General features: G+C 44.5%; 1 protein-coding gene across 3 annotated transcripts in view; it reads left to right on the top strand.

The window, feature by feature from the left end:
• Positions 1 to 18,302, top strand: part of WASF3 (WASP family member 3) — a 92,026-nt gene that overhangs the window by 21,048 nt on the left and 52,676 nt on the right. For 2 of the 3 annotated variants that reach the window (XM_068143586.1, XM_068143557.1), the window contains exons 3-4: positions 8,779 to 8,871; positions 10,919 to 10,990. The exons of the other annotated variant lie outside the window; for it this stretch is intronic. The gene's annotated coding sequence lies outside the window, so the exon portion shown is untranslated. The remainder of the gene's footprint in view (positions 1 to 8,778; positions 8,872 to 10,918; positions 10,991 to 18,302) is intronic. 3 annotated transcript variants of the gene reach the window in all.

Here is an 18,302-nt window from a genome sequence, read left to right as displayed (position 1 = left end):
GCCTGCATTAGGAATAGTGTGGCCAGCAGGAGCAGGGAGGTCATTGTGCCCTGTACTCTGCATTGGTTAGGCCGTACCTTGAGTACTGTGTCCAGTTCTGGGCCCCTCAGTTTAAGAAGGACATCGAAACACTTGAACGTGTCCAGAGAAGGGCAACAAGGCTGGGGAGAGGCCTTGAACACAAGCCCTATGAGGAGAGGCTGAGGGAGCTGGGATTGTTTAGCCTGGAGAAGAGGAGGCTCAGGGGTGACCTCATTGCCCTCTACAGCTACCTGAAAGGTGGTTGTAGCCAGGAAGGGGTTGGCCTCTTCTCCCAGGCAACCAGCACCAGAACAAGGGGACACAGTCTCAAGCTGCGCCAGGGGAGGTTTAGACTCGAGGTGAGGAGGAAGTTCTTCACCGAGCGAGTCATTCGTCATTGGAACGGGTTGCCCAGGGAGGTGGTTGAGTCATCGACCCTGGAGGCGTTCAAGGGGAGATTGGACGTGGCACTTGGTGCCATGGTCTAGTCATGGGGTCTGTGTTGATAGGTTGGACTCGATGATCCTCGAGGTCTCTTCCAACCTTAGTTATACTGTGATACTGTGAAAGCCTTACTGAAATGTAACATAACTACATCACTTGCCTTCCCTCACCAATCAGGCAAGTGACCTTATTACGGAAGGATGCCAAATCAGGTTCAATAGGACCTATTTTTCATGAACCCATGTTCACTCACTGTGCCTGATGATTGCATTATTCTTTAATTACCTCTCAGTAGTACCCAGTATAACCTTCATGATTTTTTTCCAGGAACTGAGGTTTGACTAGCAGGTCTGTAGCTCCCTGGGACTTTCCTCTTACACTTCTTGTAAATGGGAATAACAATGGGCAGCTAGAGCTTTCCTAATAATTTTGGTAGATTATCAAAGTGGGTATGCCTTCACGTCTACCAAGCTCCTTCAGAACTCAGGACTGAATCTTATCAGGTTCTTTGGGTTTGTAAACATTCAGCTGGTCCTTTAAAATTTCTATGACCACAAATGGAAAGTCATTGTTCCCATGCTCATGGCCCTCCCACTTGAGGCAGGGCAGCCTAAGGTCTGTCAGTGTTACTAAAGACTGAGTTAAAAACCCCTCATTGAATGCCTCCACTTTTTCTTCATCCCTATTAGTCAGATGATCATCTTCAACAAGTAGTGGTCCAACTTTTTCTTTAGACCTCCTCTTGCTGTTAATGTACTTTTAAAAGCCTTTTAATGGACCATAGAGCACTTTACAAAGGAAGCAATATTCATATCTCAGGTTTCTAAGCAAAGGATGTGGCCTGTGATGAGAACATGATTACTAGGTAGGTAGGATTTTTCCATGAGCCCAGGTCTATACCACAAAGCATCATTCTGTCTGCTGGAGTGAGGAATGTGCCTCCTTTTCTCCAGACATTGAACATGGATGCTCTTCTGGTTTTCTTTTTAGTTTTCAAGCTATAGGGGAATTAGCTATAGAGTGATGTGGTTACTTTTCATCTAGATCTTGCTTCTGGATGGGATGTGCTAGGGACAGCAGCTGCTTTCTTGATCCAGCCTGTGGCTGTCTGCATCTCTGACCTCCCTGGGCAAGCTGTTCCAGTGTCTCTGCACCCTCACTGTAAAGAATTTCTGTCTAATATCTAGTCTAAATCTACCCTCCTCAAGCTTCAATCCATTCCCTCTTGTCCTGTCACTACCAGCCCTTGTAAAAAGTCTCTTCCTGGCTTTCTTGTAGGCTGGAAGGCTATTCTAAGGTCTCTCCAGAGATGACTCTTCTCCAGGCTGAACAGCCCCAGCACTCATTCCCACAGGGAGATTCTCCTCTCATCTTTGCTGGCCCTCTTCAGGACCTTCTCCAGCAGTTTTATGTCCCTCTTATGCTGGGAGCACCAGAACTTGATGCAATACTCCAGGTGGCATCTCACAAGTGCAGAGTAAAGGGGGAGAATCACCTCCCTCATCTTGCTGATCATGCTTCTTTTGATGCATCCCAGAATGTTTGGCCCTTTGGGCTACAAGTGCATATTGCTGGCTCATGTTGAGGTTTTTTTGTCAACTGCCACCCTCAACTCCTCCTTTGTGAGACTGCATTTGAGCCAGATTATATTTGTGCTTGCAATTGCCCCCAACCCAGGTGTCTCCCTTCAGTCTCAGTGCTGACCGTTGAGGGATGTCACTTGTCTCTGGTCTCCTTTTGGACACTGAGCCATTGACAACAGCTCTCTGTGTATGGCTGTCCATCCAATTCCTTATCCAGCAAGTGGACCACTCCTCAAGTTCATGCTTTTCCAATTTGGTGACCAGGATGTAATGCAGGGCAGTGTCAAATGCTTTACACGAGTTGAGGTAGATGACATCAGTTGCTCTTGCCTTATCCACTGATGCTGTAACTCCCTCATAGAAAGCCACTGAGTCTGTCAGGCATGATTTGCCCTTGTTGAAGCTGTGTTGGTTACCACCTCTTCTTCATTTTACAAATGCCTTAGCAAAACCTTCAGGAAGATCTGCTTCATGATCTTGCCAGGCACAGGGCTGAGACTAAGTGGCCTTGAGTTTCTGGGGTCTTCCTTTTTTCCATTTTGGAAGGTGGGGGTTATGTTTCCTCTTCTCCAGACCACAGGGACTTCACCATACTGCCACGATTACAGATTTAACCTCAGTGTTTAACCCTAAGTTCCACCAGATTGTTAGGATTTTGCCATCCTCCGGTTTAGCTAGATCCCCTCTGTCCAGTACTGAAGGATTGGGCCACAAGGATGATCAGAGGACTGGAGGTCGAGGCCCTGTCCCTGGAGGTGTTTAAGACCAGGCTGGACAAGGCTCTGGCCAGCCTGATCTAGTGTGTGATGTCCCTGCCCATGGCAGGGGGGTTGGAACTAGATGATCCTTGTGGTCCCTTCTAACCCTGAATGATACTATGATACTATGACTGCTATATTCAGTCAAGTAGTGAATAATTGTACTGTAATCCAGTGGGTGAAAAAGAGCAAGAGAGATACCAGGTATTCTATGACTGCTTGCATATTTTTCCTTCCTTATCTGCCTGTGCTTCTAAGAGAAACTCTCAAGAGCCTGAACTTTCCTGGAAGGAGGTGGTGGCAGATGATGCACTGGGTGCTGTGACCAAGTCAGACTGTCAGATCAGTTTTCAGAAAGATTTGGAGTAGGTAACTGTCCCTGTAAGGGTTGGCCAAAGGCAAATTGCTCTCCATAATCCCAAGGACAGTTTGTGTCCTCTGTCTATGTTTCTGGATGTCTGTGGAGGCTCAACGGTTTGGGCTAGACAAGAGTGATTGAATCTGCAATTAAAGATCATTTGGAAAACATGAGCTGCTGTGTCTTCCTTTATGCTGCTTCTGCTAGATGCCAAAGGTTAAGATTGATGTCCAGATCAGTCCTGGTTTAAAGATGAACTTCCCAGTTGCCATGATCAATCTCTTGAAAGCTGTTTAGGATGGGCTAGGGGGAGGCCCCAAAGTAAATGATTCTGTGGCTCTCTTACAGAAAGAGCTTCCTCTCCCCCTGTAGAAGTACCTAAACCCATGTGGGATCTAACCACTGATGGATGTGTGGTTCTGTGCTGTGAAGACTCCAGAAACTGAGTTTTCCCTGATGTGTGCTGTAGGTGTTTCCAAGATTCCAATTTCTTTCTTTTAAGATTTACAACAACATCTGGTTGGAAGAGACCTCAAAGGTCATCCGCTCCAACCCTTGACAGAGCACGGAAGGGTCAGCATTCACCCACGTCCCTGAGCACCAGGTCTACACACTATTTAAACACCTCCAGGGATGGTGACTCCACCACTGCCCTGGGCAGACCATTCACATGATTGATATCCCACTCTCTGAAGTGGGATCCTACTATCCAGCCTAAACCTCCCATGGTACAGCTTGAAACCATTTCCTCTAGTCCTGCCTCTTGTCATCAAGGAGAAGAGGCTGGCCCCCTCCTCACTCCAGCCTTCCTTCAGGTAGTTGTGGAGGGTGTTGAGGTCTCCACTTACTCTTCTCTTCTCCAGACTGAACAACCTCAGCTCCATCAGATGCTCATCATAGGACGTGTGCTCCAGACCCTTCATGAGCCTCGTTTCCCTTCTCTGTACATGCTCCAGAACCTTAACATCCTTCCTATAGTGAGGGGCCCAGAACTGAACATAGTAGTTAAGATATGGCCTCACCAGTGCTGAATACAGGGGCTTGATCACCTCCCTGTTCCTGCTGGCCCCAGTGTTTCTAATACAAGACAGGATGCCATTGGCTTTCTTTGGCACGCTGCTGCCTCACATTTAATCAACTGTCAACCAGAACCCCAGGTCCCTCTCCAAGTTGCAGCTTTCCAAACACATCATCAAGTCTATAACTTATCATGGAGTTGTTGTGACCCAGGTGGAGGACCTAGGACTTGATCTTGTTGAACTTTATACACTTAGTCATGGCCCATGGGTCTAACCTGTCCAGATCCCACTGTAAAGCTTCTACCCTCTAGCAGATTGGCACAACTGCTCAGCTTGGTGTCATCTCCAGATTTACTGAGGGTGCACTCACTCCCCTCATTCAGATCATTGATAAAGCTGTTAAAGAGGACAGGCCCTAGTACTGAACCCTGGGAGATGCTATTAGGGACTGGGCACCAGCCAGATTTAATTCCATTCACCACCATTCTTTGGGCCTGGCCATTCAGCCAGTTTTTAATCCAGTGCAGACTGCATTTACTCAGGCCTTGTGCCATGAATTTCTGAAGGAGAATGCTGTGGCAGACAGTGCCAAAAGCTTTACTAAAGTCTAGGTAGACAATGTCTATAGCACTTCCCTCATCCAGTATGCACAGAGGGTGCACAAAGAAAGCTAACAAGGTGAATCAGTGCTGAAGATTTAAACCAACTCCTATTTTTCTTAGTTATGCACTGATTATACAGTTCCCTTGCAATTCAAGCTGCAGTAGTAAGCAGCTGATTCTGATGATGACCTACCATTTGGATACTTCTAATCCTCAATCTGTGTGAAAGTTATGTCTTGCAGTAAATCCTGCATGTTTATTTTTCCTGTGGATTTCTGGAGTAATCCTCTGGGTGCCGTATAGCTTGCTCTTCAAAGGCACGCAGGCAATCTCCTCATTCCTAGGAGTCCTGTCTACAAAGTTGTAAAACATAATTTTAAGCAAAATTCAGCTGGAGGTACTTTTCTGTCTAGATGTCAGTGTTACACAGTCTGCCTCTCAAGCCTTACCCTGTTAAAACTCTGCAGTGCTTTCTGTAATTCAGCCAGTGAAGGAGTCAAGTGGGGCACTCGGCAGAGGCATCAGTGCTGTAGCTGGTAACGTGTAAGAATTGTTTTGTAATGGCTTTCACTGAGGTTTCTCTCCTCTTGAGGAAAGGGAGAATCCATTCAAAAGCGAGTTTGTGTGTCCAGTTATCACAGTATCGCTAAGGTTGGAAGAGACCTCGAGGATCATCGAGTCCAACCTGTCACCACAGACCTCATGACTAGACCATGGCACCAAGTGCCATGTCCAATCTCCTCTTGAACACCTCCAGGGATGGTGACTCCATCACCTCCCTGGGCAGCACATTCCAATGATGACTGACTCTCTCGGTGAAGAACTTTCTCCTCACCTCGAGCCTAAACTTCCCCTGGCACAGCTTGAGACTGTGTCCCCTTGTTCTGGTGCTGGTTGCCTGGGAGAAGAGATCAACCCCTTCCTGGCTACAACCACCTTTCAGGTAGCTGTAGAGGGCAATGAGGTCACCCCTGAGCCTCCTCTTCTCCAGGCTAAATAATCCCAGCTCCCTCAGCCTCTCCTCATAGGGCTTGTGCTCAAGGCCTCTCACCAGCCTTGTTGCCCTTCTCTGGACATGTTCAAGTGTCTCGATGTCCTTCCTAAACTGAGGGGCCCAGATCTGGACACAGTACTCAAGGTGCAGCCTAACCAATGGAGAGTACAGGAGCACAATGACTTCCCTGCTCCTGCTGGCCACACTAGTCCTAATGCAGACCAGGATGCCATTGGCCCTCTTGGCTGCCTGGGCACACTGCTGGCTCATGTTTAGGTGGTTGTCAATCAGCAGGCAGCAGAGAGATATTACTGGACAGTTAATGGTGTGCTGAAATATTTTCCTTTCTGTGTCTGATTTTGTGTTCATCTGTAAATTTTTTTCATCAGACCTGTGGGTCTTACATGGACAAGAACATGTAGTGAGAGTCTCCAGCATTCCTCCCCAGGCCTAGCTAGGATCTTAGTATTTTACTTTAAAAAATATCAGAAGAATGTGACTTAAAGATATAGAACTGCTTGCTGTTGGGCCACACCTTTGCATCTTTATTGAACCATGTAAGATTTTATGCTGACTCCTGGAATATGTCTGCATAGTCGATCTCCTTTCCCTGTGAAAACTGCAAGAGAGTCTCATCCTTGCTCTTCATGTGATAATTCTTGGCTTCCTTCCCATCTGTGTGTAGGTCACATAAACTGCTGAGCTGAGTGGAGAGTTCTTTCATCATGGGATGAACTCAGTGATCTCATGCAGTGCAGCACTATAGATGTTGTGTTGATGTAACTGATGGAAGCAGTGAACTGCAGTGCATAGATGGGAACAATTAGCTAAAGTGGGGAAGTGAGAACCCCATAAAGTGTCTTTTGCTGCTGAGGCTAAGGTAATGTGTAAATACATCCTCAGCCCCTCTGAAGTACTACAGGGTTTTGGTTCTATCTGAAGTTCCAATCCTCTTGTACTAGGCTAGTGCTCTATGACATCTCTTCTGTCCTGTTTTGCAATCTGCTACTAATGGCTCTGAAAGCACATTTACAGTTTCTTGAACGGCACATATGCTTGAATAAATCACTGTTGGTTCAAATCACTTAGGTTAATAGGACCTTGTCTGACATAATTTTAGTCAAAATTATGAAGCTGTGTTTGGAAGGCACCTTCTTCCTCATGCAGGATGCTCATCCTGGTCATAAGGAGACCTCTGAATGTGAATGAACTTTATGTACCTGAGTACTTTATAATGTGCGACTCCAGAACAGTTTTTTCTGTAGGCACAAAAGCATTCTAAGTGAGGATCAAGGCTTTGTCCAGCTCATATATCTTGGTAGGAAGCTAACTGGAGGGCAATATTATCATAGTATCACGGTATCAGTCAGGGTTGAAAGGGACCACAAGGATCATCTAGTTCCAACCCCCCTACCATGGACACTAGATCAGGCTGGCCAGACCCTCATCCAGCCTGGTCTCAAACACCACCAGGGACGGGGCCTCAACCACCTCCCTGGACAACCCATTCCAGGGCTTCACCACTCTCATGGTGAAGAACCTCCTCCTCACATCCAGCCTGAATCTCCCCACCTCCAGTTTCATTCCGTTCCCCCTAGTCCTATCACTACCTGAGATCCTGAGAAGTCCCTCCTCAGCTATATATTTGGAATAGTTGGCCACTCCACCAGTGCTTAACAGAATTCTTGTGATGGCACCATGATGTTAAAGCTCTTTTGAGCAAGGGTGAAGGAAAATCAGAGTGACGACAGCGAACAGGACATGTTGTCTAGGACACTGATGTCTTGCCTTTGAGACAAATAAGTCAAGCAGTGACTTTAACAATGTTGTGATCTTATAGATGCTTGGCTTTGCTATATATGCCCTTGAAATTTTTATTGTATGAAATGTCTAATCCAGTTCCATCAAGGGAATGCACAGTAGCAGCCTTTAAAAATATGGCTGTAATACTAGTCTCTTATGATCAAATGATCTAGTTTTGAGATCATCTCTGTATGGTACTTGCAGAATGGGCAGCCCTGTATTAATCACAGAACCCTGGGTCAGTAATATTTCTGGGCCCCTCAGTTTAATAAAGATGTTGAGTTGCTGGAGCATGTCCAGAAAAGGCAACAAAGCTGGTGAGGGGTCTGGAGCACAAGCCCTATGAGGAGAGGCTGAGGGAGCTGGGGTTGCTTAGCTTGGAGAGGAGGAGGCTCAGGGGAAACCTTATTGCCGTCTACAACTACCTGAAGGGAGGTTGTAGCCAGGTGGGGGTTGGTCTCTTCTCCCGGGTGACCAGCACCAGAACAAGAGGACACAGTCTCAAGCTGCACCAGGGGAGGTTTCAGCTGGATGTTAGGAAGAAATTCTTCACAGAGAGAGTGATTGGCCATTGGAATGAGCTACCCAGGGAGGTGGTGGAGTCACCACCACTGGAAGTGTTTAAAACAGAGACTGGATGAGGCACTTAGTGCCATGGTTTAGTTGATTAGCTGGTATTGGATAGGTTGGACTTGGTGATCTCAAAGGTCTTTCCCAACCTGGTTAATTCTGATTTTCATGGAAATAATACTTTAAAAAAATTCTTTTCAAGAGTTTCTCATCTTTTTTTAGTGTTTGCTTTGTTTTTAGTGCATTTGTGTTTTGTAATAAAGAATTTACTGTGAAGTGTCTTAGAGGGGCTCATGCCTGGTGTTTTATTATGCTTTACTACAGGCCATTATCTTATCTTTCCCCATCCCCGCAGTCTTTAAGTGGGTGTCACCTTCTCTGTGAAGATTTCCAATTCAAAATGGGCACTGATTACAAAATAACATAAGCAGTTTTCTTAGCTTGAAAGAAATTTAAGCTAAAACCTGAAGTAACATTTAGCTCCAAGCAGTTAAAAGTAAGTCTAGATTCTACTTCTGTGTGCATTAGTGAGATGCTTTTAACCAATCACTGAACCTGATTTTGAATGCACATCTTTAATTATTCTGTTTTTGAAAAGCCAAGTTGCAATTTGTGTTTGTTTGCAGGTAAAGCCACCTAAGTATGCAAGCAAGTTACAGGACAGCTTTCTTCTTGAAAGTGTAAACAGAAAGGACATTTTCTACTCTCTTTTTTAAATGGTAAGTTGTTCCAGGGAGCTTTACTTGAACATATCTGGTCACTTACTTTGCATTTGTGGGAATCTACTACAAATACCTCTGAAAACTCTGCTACGTAGAGAGACTCTGCTGGTCTCTCTAGCAACCAGCACCAGAACAAGAGGACACAATCTCAAGCTGCGCCAGGGGAAGTTTAGGCTCGAGGTGAGGAGAAAGTTCTTCACGGAGAGAGTCATTCGCCGTTGGAATGTGCTGCCCAGGGAGGTGGTGGAGTCACCGTCCCTGGAGGTGTTCAAGAGGGGGTTGGACATGGCGCTTGGTGCCATGGTCTAGTCATGAGGTCTGTGGTGACAGGTTGGACTTGATGATCTTTGAGGTCTCTTCCAACCTCGGCGATTCTGTGATTCTGTGAAGTTCTTAAACCGAAGACCGACGACGGAGTTTGGAAACTGTGTAAAAGGTTCTGAGTTAACGTCGGGATGGAGGTTTGTATTTTTGTGATGTTGAGGATGTGCTGTATGAGGCCCTGAAACACATGTCAAAAGACCTGCTAGCCCAGGACACTGGTATCATTTAAACACAAATTCTGTTGTGCAGAAAACAGAAATATATTTACTTGATTCATGGATGTTCATGATGTAGCTCAGAAATTTGCTGCTGTTAATTACTTTTACCCTGTCTAATCTCTGCTTTGCTGATGCCTGTCTTACAGGTTTAAACTAAATCTGCTGAGGTTAAGTGTTTGACTGTTTACCTCAAAGTGCAATGGATAATGGACAGTTGTATTTATTGATATTATTAGAATAAACCTTTATTAGAATAAACCAAACCAGGTTGGAAGAGACCTTCAAGATCATCGTGTCCAACCCATCAACCAATCCAACCCACCCAAACAGCTAACCCATGGCACCAAGCACCCCATCAAGTCTCCTTCTGAACACCCTCAATGACAGCGACTCCACCACCTCCCCGGGCAACCCATTCCAATGGGCAATCACTCTTTCTGTATAGAACTTCTTCTAACATCCAACCTGAACCTCCCCTGGCGCAGCCTGAGACTGTGTCCTCTTGTTCTGGTACTGGGTGCCTGGGAGAAGAGACCATCATCAGCCTGTCTACAACCTCCCTTCAGGTAGTTGTAGAGAGTGATAAGGTCACCCCTAAGTCTTCTCTTCTCCAGGCTGAGCAACCCCAGCTCCCTCAGCCTCTCCTCATAGGGCTTGTGTTCCAAACCCCTCACCAACTTTGTTGCCCTTCTGTGGACTCGTTCCAGCAAGTCAACATCCTTCCTAAACTGAGGGGCCCAGAACTGGACACAGTACTCGAGGTGTGGCCTAACCAGTGCAGTGTACAGGGGCAGAATGACCTCCCTGCTCCTGCTGGCCACACTGTTCTTGATGCAGGCCAGGATGCCATTGGCCCTCTTGGCTGCCTGGGCACACTGCAGGCTCATGTTCAGCCTACCATCAACCAGCACCCCCAGGTCCCTCTCTGCCTGGCTGCTCTCCAGTCACTCTGACCCCAGCCTGTAGCACTGCATGGGGTTGTTGTGGCCAATGTGCAGAACCCGGCACTTGGATGTGTTAAATCTCATGCCGTTGGATTCTGCCCATCTGTCCAGCCTGTCGAGGTCCCTCTGCAGAGCCTCTCTACCCTCCAGCAGATCAACTCTTGCCCCCAGCTTGGTGTCATCAGCAAATTTACTGATGATGGACTCAATGCCCTCATCCAGATCATCAATAAAGATGTTAAAGAGCACAGGGCCCAGCACTGATCCTTGGGGCACACCACTAGTGACTGGCTGCCAGCTTTGCGGAGGAAAAAAAAACTCTGACTGGCCCCCAGTCTGCCTCACCTGTAACATGCACACCACGGAGTTTTAGTTGAGGAGTATCTGTTGTGTTAGTGGATGAGTATGAACACAGCTCTGGTATACTCACATCACTTTCTCACGTAAATGTGGGCCATGCTGAGTGTTGCTAAAGAAGGACCAGTGCTGAAGTGCAGGCAATTTTGTTACAATGATGAGCTTTGCTTGGATGCTACATTTTTATCTTGTTTATTTCAGGGGCCTGCAGCTTGTCAGCTTGTGCATTTGGAAACAGAAACCATTTGAACAGGGACGGAAGCTGGGGAGCAGGTTTGTTATTCTTCCTTCTGAGAGGATGGGGTTAGGGGAAGCATTAGCTGTTTGCAGGAGACACCATTTTCTATCTGTACTGCACGCCACGGCGTCGCCTTTGCCAGAAACCACAGCCAGCCTTGCTTCAAGGTCTAAGAAGAAAGCAAAATGTGCAGCAGTGCTTTAGGGTACTGTTGACTTTGCCTGTGTCCCAGAGCTGACTGGCTAGAACCCTGGCTATGATCCTTTGGCACACTTTGTCTCTTCAGCTGAAATTTACATGTTTGTATGGATTCTGAGTTCTGGTCATCTATGCTTGATGATATTCAAGATGCTTATCAGCACATATTCTGAAAGAGACTGCACCTTAAGTTAGGAAAAAGTCAAAGGAATTCTGGAAAAAAAAAGTATACATAGATGTATTTCCAGTGTCAAGTAACAAACTCTGTTTTGAGGGATGGGGAATTATGGTGCACAGAGAAATGTAAAAGTTATGGCAACAGTCTCGGAATGGGAGGGATGAAAGAAAACCCTTTCTTTTCACCTTCTGCCCCTCCCAGACTTCACATTAAATGGTTAAGTAACCTGTGGGCTATATACTGAAATTGTTTGGGAAAATTGATCACTTGCTATAAATATCAAAGGCAGAGAAAGCATGTCAGGGAAAGTAAGTATTCTGCAAAAACTTAGATAAACAAGAGGGACATATCAAAGACTAAAAATATGCTTCACTAGTAGGTTAGTAGATTATCATATTGTTTATTCATTTTAATTTATGTATTAACAGATGTCCTGTTGTCACATATGCACACACACACATCAACATGTGCAGAAGTCTCTTAAGCAGCTGATTCATACTTAAAGTCACTCTAGTATCTGAGTTCAGGACCCCTGCTGTCTTACTATCTGCCCCCAGTTAGTAGCTTGTTTCACACACCTCTTCTGCTTTTGGGATTAAAATAGTCACAGCTGTCATACTTTGGCTTCCATTGTTTCTTTTTCATGTTATATGCTTAACAATTATTACAGCACTATTCTGTTGCAGCTGCATTTCATGTTGCATGGAAACATCATTGCTTGCCTTTATTCATGGGAGATTGTGGAGATTACATAGGTTTAGGAATATTTGACCTGGGTTGCATAAAGCCTCAGCAATTATTTTGATGTATTTGCTGTCATTACTCAGCACAGTATTACCAAATCATTTCTGTTTCTTTGTGCAGGTTAAGCACAACATTCATGTAGAGTTTAATTGAAATGTGTCTAGTGCTGAACAGTCTGGAGTTTAGCATAGCTGAAGGACATTTAAAGACAGAATGCTGAACACACTTGAAAATCATCAACCTTTGATTTGAAACAGAAATGAAACTAATTTTAGTGAACATAAAACGTTCTAATGTTTGATTGTATACTGATGTATAACAAATATTCTAACAGGATACACAATTTGGAAATGCCACCCAGTCACTAAAATGATAATAAGCTTATATTTAAAGTAAGGATTGATTTCTATAGAAATGCCATCTCTTTAAATTACTGCTTCAAAAAAGTTTAACTTACTGGTCTTAATTGCAAATTGAACTGGCTTAATTTGCCTGTTTTGCATGTGTAGTAAGGCATTTTCTTTTTAAGACACTGAGTTTGTTGTTTGGGTTATATTTGTACTTTGTGTTTTAGAATAGAATAGAACTAACCAGGTTGGGAAAGACCTTTGAGATCATCGAGTCCAACCTATCATCCAACAATGTCTAATCAACTAAACCATGGCACCAAGCACCCCATCCAGTCTCTTCTTAAACACCTCCAGTGATGGTGACTCCACCACTTCCTTGGGCAGCCCATTCCAATGGCCAATCACTCTTTCTATGAAGAACTTCTTCCTAATACCCAGCCTAAACCTCCAGCAGCTTGAGACTGTGTCCTCTTGTTCTGGTGCTGGCTGCTTGGGAGAAGAGACCAACCCCTGCCTGTCTACAACCTCCCTTCAGGTAGTTGTAGAGAGCAATAAGGTCTCCTCTGAGCCTCCTCTTCTCCAATCTAAGCAACCTCAGCTCCTTCAGCCTCTCCTCATAGGGCATGTGCTCCAACCCCGTCAGCAGCTTTGTTGCCCTTCTCTGGACTCGTTCCAGCAAGTCAACATCTTTCCTAAACTGAGGGGCCCAGAACTGGACACAGGACTCAAGGTGTGGCCTAAACAGTGCAGAGTACAGGGGCAGAATGACCTCCCTGCTCCTGCTGGCCACACTGTTCCTGATACAGACCAGGATTTCTTGCTTCACTGCATTTCCTAGTGCGTTTTGCTAATATAAACACTCCCCAAAAATTATCAGGGTGCTCAAAATTGATGTTTGCTGATTACTTAACATGCCGCCCTGTGTTGAGTGATCCTGCAACACTACAATGCAGAAAGGTCTCCCACAAAACTGAAGAACCTGTAGCCAGAAAGGACATACCAGATGCAGAGCTTGAAAAAGGACCCTGATACTGACCAGCCTCAGATGTCAATTCAGTAGACCAGCTGAACTCTTTCAGAATTACTTGTATGTGATGACAACAATACATATTTGTAGTTAGTTTGACATATAAAAATACTGTGTGTTCAGTTATATGTTTTGGAGAAAGATGTTGACATTGTGGTTGATTGCCATGTGGATGATATTTTTCAAGACTTCAGAAATACTTCTAGTATGGAAGAAACTTGGATATCTTTAGTCAGGGTTAAACCTAATGTATTTGCAAAGACTTTTGCCTGTACTACCTGACTCTTCAGCCATATAACCTCTTTGTAGCTGGCAAATTGTAGAATGATTTAGTAACTTAAATTACTGATTTAAACCAAAGTATCAGAAGGCTACAGCCTGCATTTTCCCTGAAGGAAAGAAGCTTTTCAGAATAGGAGAGAGTGAATTCAAAATGGAGGTTGGGCAGGAAAGAACAGTAGTCTTCTGGAGATTGGTGGAAGTTTTTAGGACTACACAGTCAGGCAAAAGCTGATCAGTAATTACATAGCAGTGGATGTGAGAGAAGTAGAACAGTGTTTCCCAAACAATCTGGCCTGTGAGAGAGGAGAAAGTATCCCAGATTCCCTGCATTACAAATCATAAAGCCAGAATGAGGTTGAACTTGTTTTGGTGGAGACTGGCCTAAAGCTGACAGAGAAGTCTAATCACATATTCTGATCTTAGAAGGTGATTGTGTTTCCTATGAGCTTTTCCTCTTTTCTGTCTGATTAAGAAGGACATTGAGAAAGAAGGACATTGAGACACTTGAGCGTGTCCAGAGAAGGGCAACAAGGCTGGTGAGAGGCCTTGAACACAAGCCCTATGAGGAGAGGCTGAGGGAGCTGGGATTGTTTAGCCTGGAGAAGAGGAGGCTCAGGGGTGACCTTATTGCCCTCTACAACTACCTGAAGGGTGGTTGTAGCCAGGAGGGAGTTGGCCTCTTCTCCCAGGCAACCAGCACCAGAACAAGGGGACACAGTCTCAAGCTGCGCCAGGGGAGGTTCAGACTCGAGGTGAGGAGGAAGTTCTTCACCGAGCGAGTCATTCGGCATTGGAACGGGTTGCCCAGGGAGGTGGTTGAGTCATCGACCCTGGAGGCGTTCAAGGGGAGATTGGACGTGGCACTTGGTGCCATGGTCTAGTCATGGGGTCTGCGGTGTCAGGTTGGACTCGATGATCCTCGAGGTCCTTTCCAACCTGGGTGATACTGTGATACTGTGATACTGTGATTTTTGGTATTAGAAGATGCTGAACGATTGGACTCAATCATTGCCTGTCTTGTGTTAACCTATTCAGTGTGCACTTAATTACAGTTTGGACTTCAGTGCATGGAGTTGAGGGACTTGCTATTTTCAAATTGCAGACTGACAAAATGGGTCTGTCAATACACAAGGAGGAATAATTTGGCAAAATTGACATCTGAGTTGTGAGAGCCTTAAGCATGCTCATTGCGTTTTTAAGGTAGCGATACAAATGCATGCAGAAACATTCTGCATTATCACTGTCTGAGACTGGGGAATCCAGTGCTACTTCAGTACTGCAAATAAATGCAGTCATTGGCCTCTTTGACATTTTTCTGTGATTGGCATCACAGTAACTTCCCTTCAGAATTATGCAGCTAGTGTGTGTGGATCTGCTTGAGGCTGAGGTTTGATTCTTGCTTGCCTGTGCAATGATTAACTAAATCAGTTTCTAAATTTAACAGTGTAGTTAAATTACTTCTTGAGCTGTGTAGCTTAGTCTCTAGTGGCTTGATTTTTATTTTTTTTTCAGTAAATGTGACTTGTAGTCTCTGTAGATTACATTGGCTATTTTAAAGTATAGTTAAGAGCAACATAAGTATAGACAGCTTTGCTGCATAATTTGGTGGGGCGTATAAACCAGGCATGTAATCAGAGATAGCTTTAAATCACGATCTCATTAAGGTTGGAAGAGACATCCAAGATCATGATGGTCTTCCAGGAGCAGAGTCAATGCCTTTGTGACTACCAGTCACAGTGTGTCTGTCAGCAAATAGGCTGTTGCACAAGTTTTGCTCAGTTTCATGTGATTCCTACAGCTTCAGGCAGAGAACGTTCTAGAGCCTCATCACTGAGGTGGCAATAGCAGTCCTCTTTGCTGAGCAGCCAGGAGGTTACAGCCATACTAGAGAAATCTGTTTCTCTTGTATTGAGAGATCTCATCGGTTCAATGGGTTTTAAGGGACTTACATTTCGTAGAACATTTTATCATCAGGATGATATCAACAGCAGTGCTAGGATGGAGGCAAGGTTTCAGTAAGTTCACTCCAGAATTCTGCATCCTTCTTTGTTTCTGTTATTGTGCTAGGTTGAGGCAGCCCCCTTCCCCACCCCTGGCAACAATAAACACTCAGACAAAGGGATTGCAAAAGTGATGGAAAGTTTAAATAGAAAGCAGTGAACTTTTACAGAAAGCCAAAAGCGCAGTGACAAAGAAAGATCCCAAAACAGACCCAGAGAGATCTCATCCCCACCTGAGGGTACACCCAAGACCCCCAGGGCTCCTTCTTCCCCCTCCCAATGCTAGGCTAGTCTCAGCTGGCCAGATCTGAGACTGCCCATCCCTCCATGGCCTTGGGCCTAGCCAGGCCCAAAGCCAGGAGACATCTCCCCCAGTTACCGGCTGACGGAGGAGGAAGAAAAGAGAGCGTGCTAGACTCCGCACTGGATCTTATAGTGGTGCAAAGGATTGTGGTAGGAAATGCTACATAATTTCTTGTGTCCACCCCTCTGGGCTGGACTTCTGGACACAGGAAGTAAACATTGCAGGGGGGCACCCAGCTCAAACTGCAACAGGGAAGAAGAACTGGAATGGACTGACACTTGAGCCTGAATGAGAGACTGTTTGGGTGGACGCCCAGATGAAGATATGGACTTCGCCGGACATGTCATCAGAAGAGTTCTGATGTAATGACGTGTTTGGGTGCAAAGATTGTGGTATGAAATAAGGGGTGTCGTGTTGCAGTTTGAGCTGAGTTTTCACCTCAGGTTCTTTAGCTTTCACAATTACTTACTGGTGTTAGGAATGAAGATTCACTTCAAGGCAATTGAATGACAGATCAGCACTTTGTATATTTTGGTTCAATATGCAAAATATTTTGAAGAAAACTCGTGGCACACTTCAGGACTCACTCCTTGTGGAATGGTGTGTGGAAGATAATTTGGGTTTTTTTTAGAAACAGATGTCAAAATTGATTTCAAACTGCTTTAAATTCCCAAGAGACTGCAGTGATGATCAGAGTTTAGATGGCTGCCCTTTCCTCTTTAACTTCAGGAATAAGCTTAAAAGCCTGTCTTATCATTGCAGCCATACTTTTAGTTGTAAATAAAGCATTAACTTGTAAAGTTTTCTCTCTTTTATGTGAAGTTTATCTGTTTATAGGATTAAATAGACTGCCCTTAAATTCTATTCATCTGATTGCAGCTACATAGTTTCTTCATCAAGCTGCCTCAGTTATGCATTAACACAGTTTAAAAGCAGGTGTTAATGACTCCTTGTACTTCAAAAAATCCCAACAAAACACTAAGAATCTTGGTAGACAGCTGCCTGATCTGTGGCCTGACAGCATTTAGTTAGCTAGGCACTGTTTTCCCCATGGCTTGAGAATAAGCTGCCTTTAGGCCTGAGGATTTGTGGAAAGAGTTTCTATGTCTGAGGAGCTTTCATATTCAGATCCTTTCTGAGGATCTGAGGCGCTTTCATATTCAAACAAAAACACAGTACTTGAAGAAGGTATTTTGTCCCAGTGGTGGGTGTGGGTTTAGGAATGTCGATGGGGAGTGGATAGGAAAAGAGGAGAAACTACCTCGTTCTATTCATGTAGTTTATGGACTCCTTTTGAGAGTAAGAAACAGTTTTTAGAATCTATGACTAGTAAACAGTCCTAACATTAAAAAAAAAGAGAAAAAAGTTGCCAAAAAGATCTTGTAGGCAAACATTGGAACATAAAACTGTGGGAGGGAAAGGGTACTTGGAAATGTTAGTTTATACCTCTTGCCTCCAATGCCTCCAAATCTTGAACCACCTAGTAACTTCTAAAGTAGTAGTGAGACATGACATTGCTGACAGTGAGGTGTGCAAAGCAGAGTCCAAGCTGCTAAACTCTCTCTGGTAGAGGAAGGTAGCTGTAGGATGCATGAAGGACACAAGCCTTCCTTGCTGTTTTGGCAACTGGAGTAGAGATTACGCAGAAGGCAGCGGTGCTTGAAGTACAGCAGAAGAGGAAGCACTGCCAGTAGGGGTCCTTAAAGGAGAAAATGTTTGGACTATTAATCCAACAAGGACAAGACATCTTAGCAATATAAAAAAACTGAGTGTCAAACTGATCAGCTTCTTCAAGTGTTTGGTTACTGAATTTTGATAGGTGTTTCTCTCTGAAATGATGAAATACTAGTGACCAGTTCAATAAGCAAGCTATTAGTATACTGTTTGTGGTTAAAGTCATGGGGGGAAAAAAGCTAAGAAATGTTCTGTTCTCTATGAATTGTAAGAATTAAGACTTTTTAGATCCAAAATTAGAGAAAAGGTTCCTCTGATCTTTTGAAATTCTTTTGTAATTGTTTTTTTCTTTTTTTTTTTTCAGTGGTTTGTCCTTGCTTACTCTCTTAGGAAAGTAAAAGAAGGCCCTTCACAATTTACCTGAAGCTAAAGGCAGTTGCTTTTCTTGAGCTGTGATGGTACTTTTCATCATAATGTTGCTCTTGAGAAGGCGATACCAGTTTTTTTTGCTGAGCTTCCATCCACACTCTCCTTTCAGAGCACTGCCTATTTACTTAAAAATTGGCCTTTAGCACTTACTGCTTTTAAAA

The sequence above is a fragment of the Melanerpes formicivorus genome, unplaced genomic scaffold (assembly GCF_026170545.1).
Source record: "Melanerpes formicivorus ecotype bairdi unplaced genomic scaffold, bMelFor1.0.p_v2 SCAF_1, whole genome shotgun sequence".
In the NCBI taxonomy this organism is placed as follows: Eukaryota; Metazoa; Chordata; class Aves; order Piciformes; family Picidae; genus Melanerpes; species Melanerpes formicivorus.
This window is presented reverse-complemented; position numbering and strand designations above follow the sequence as displayed.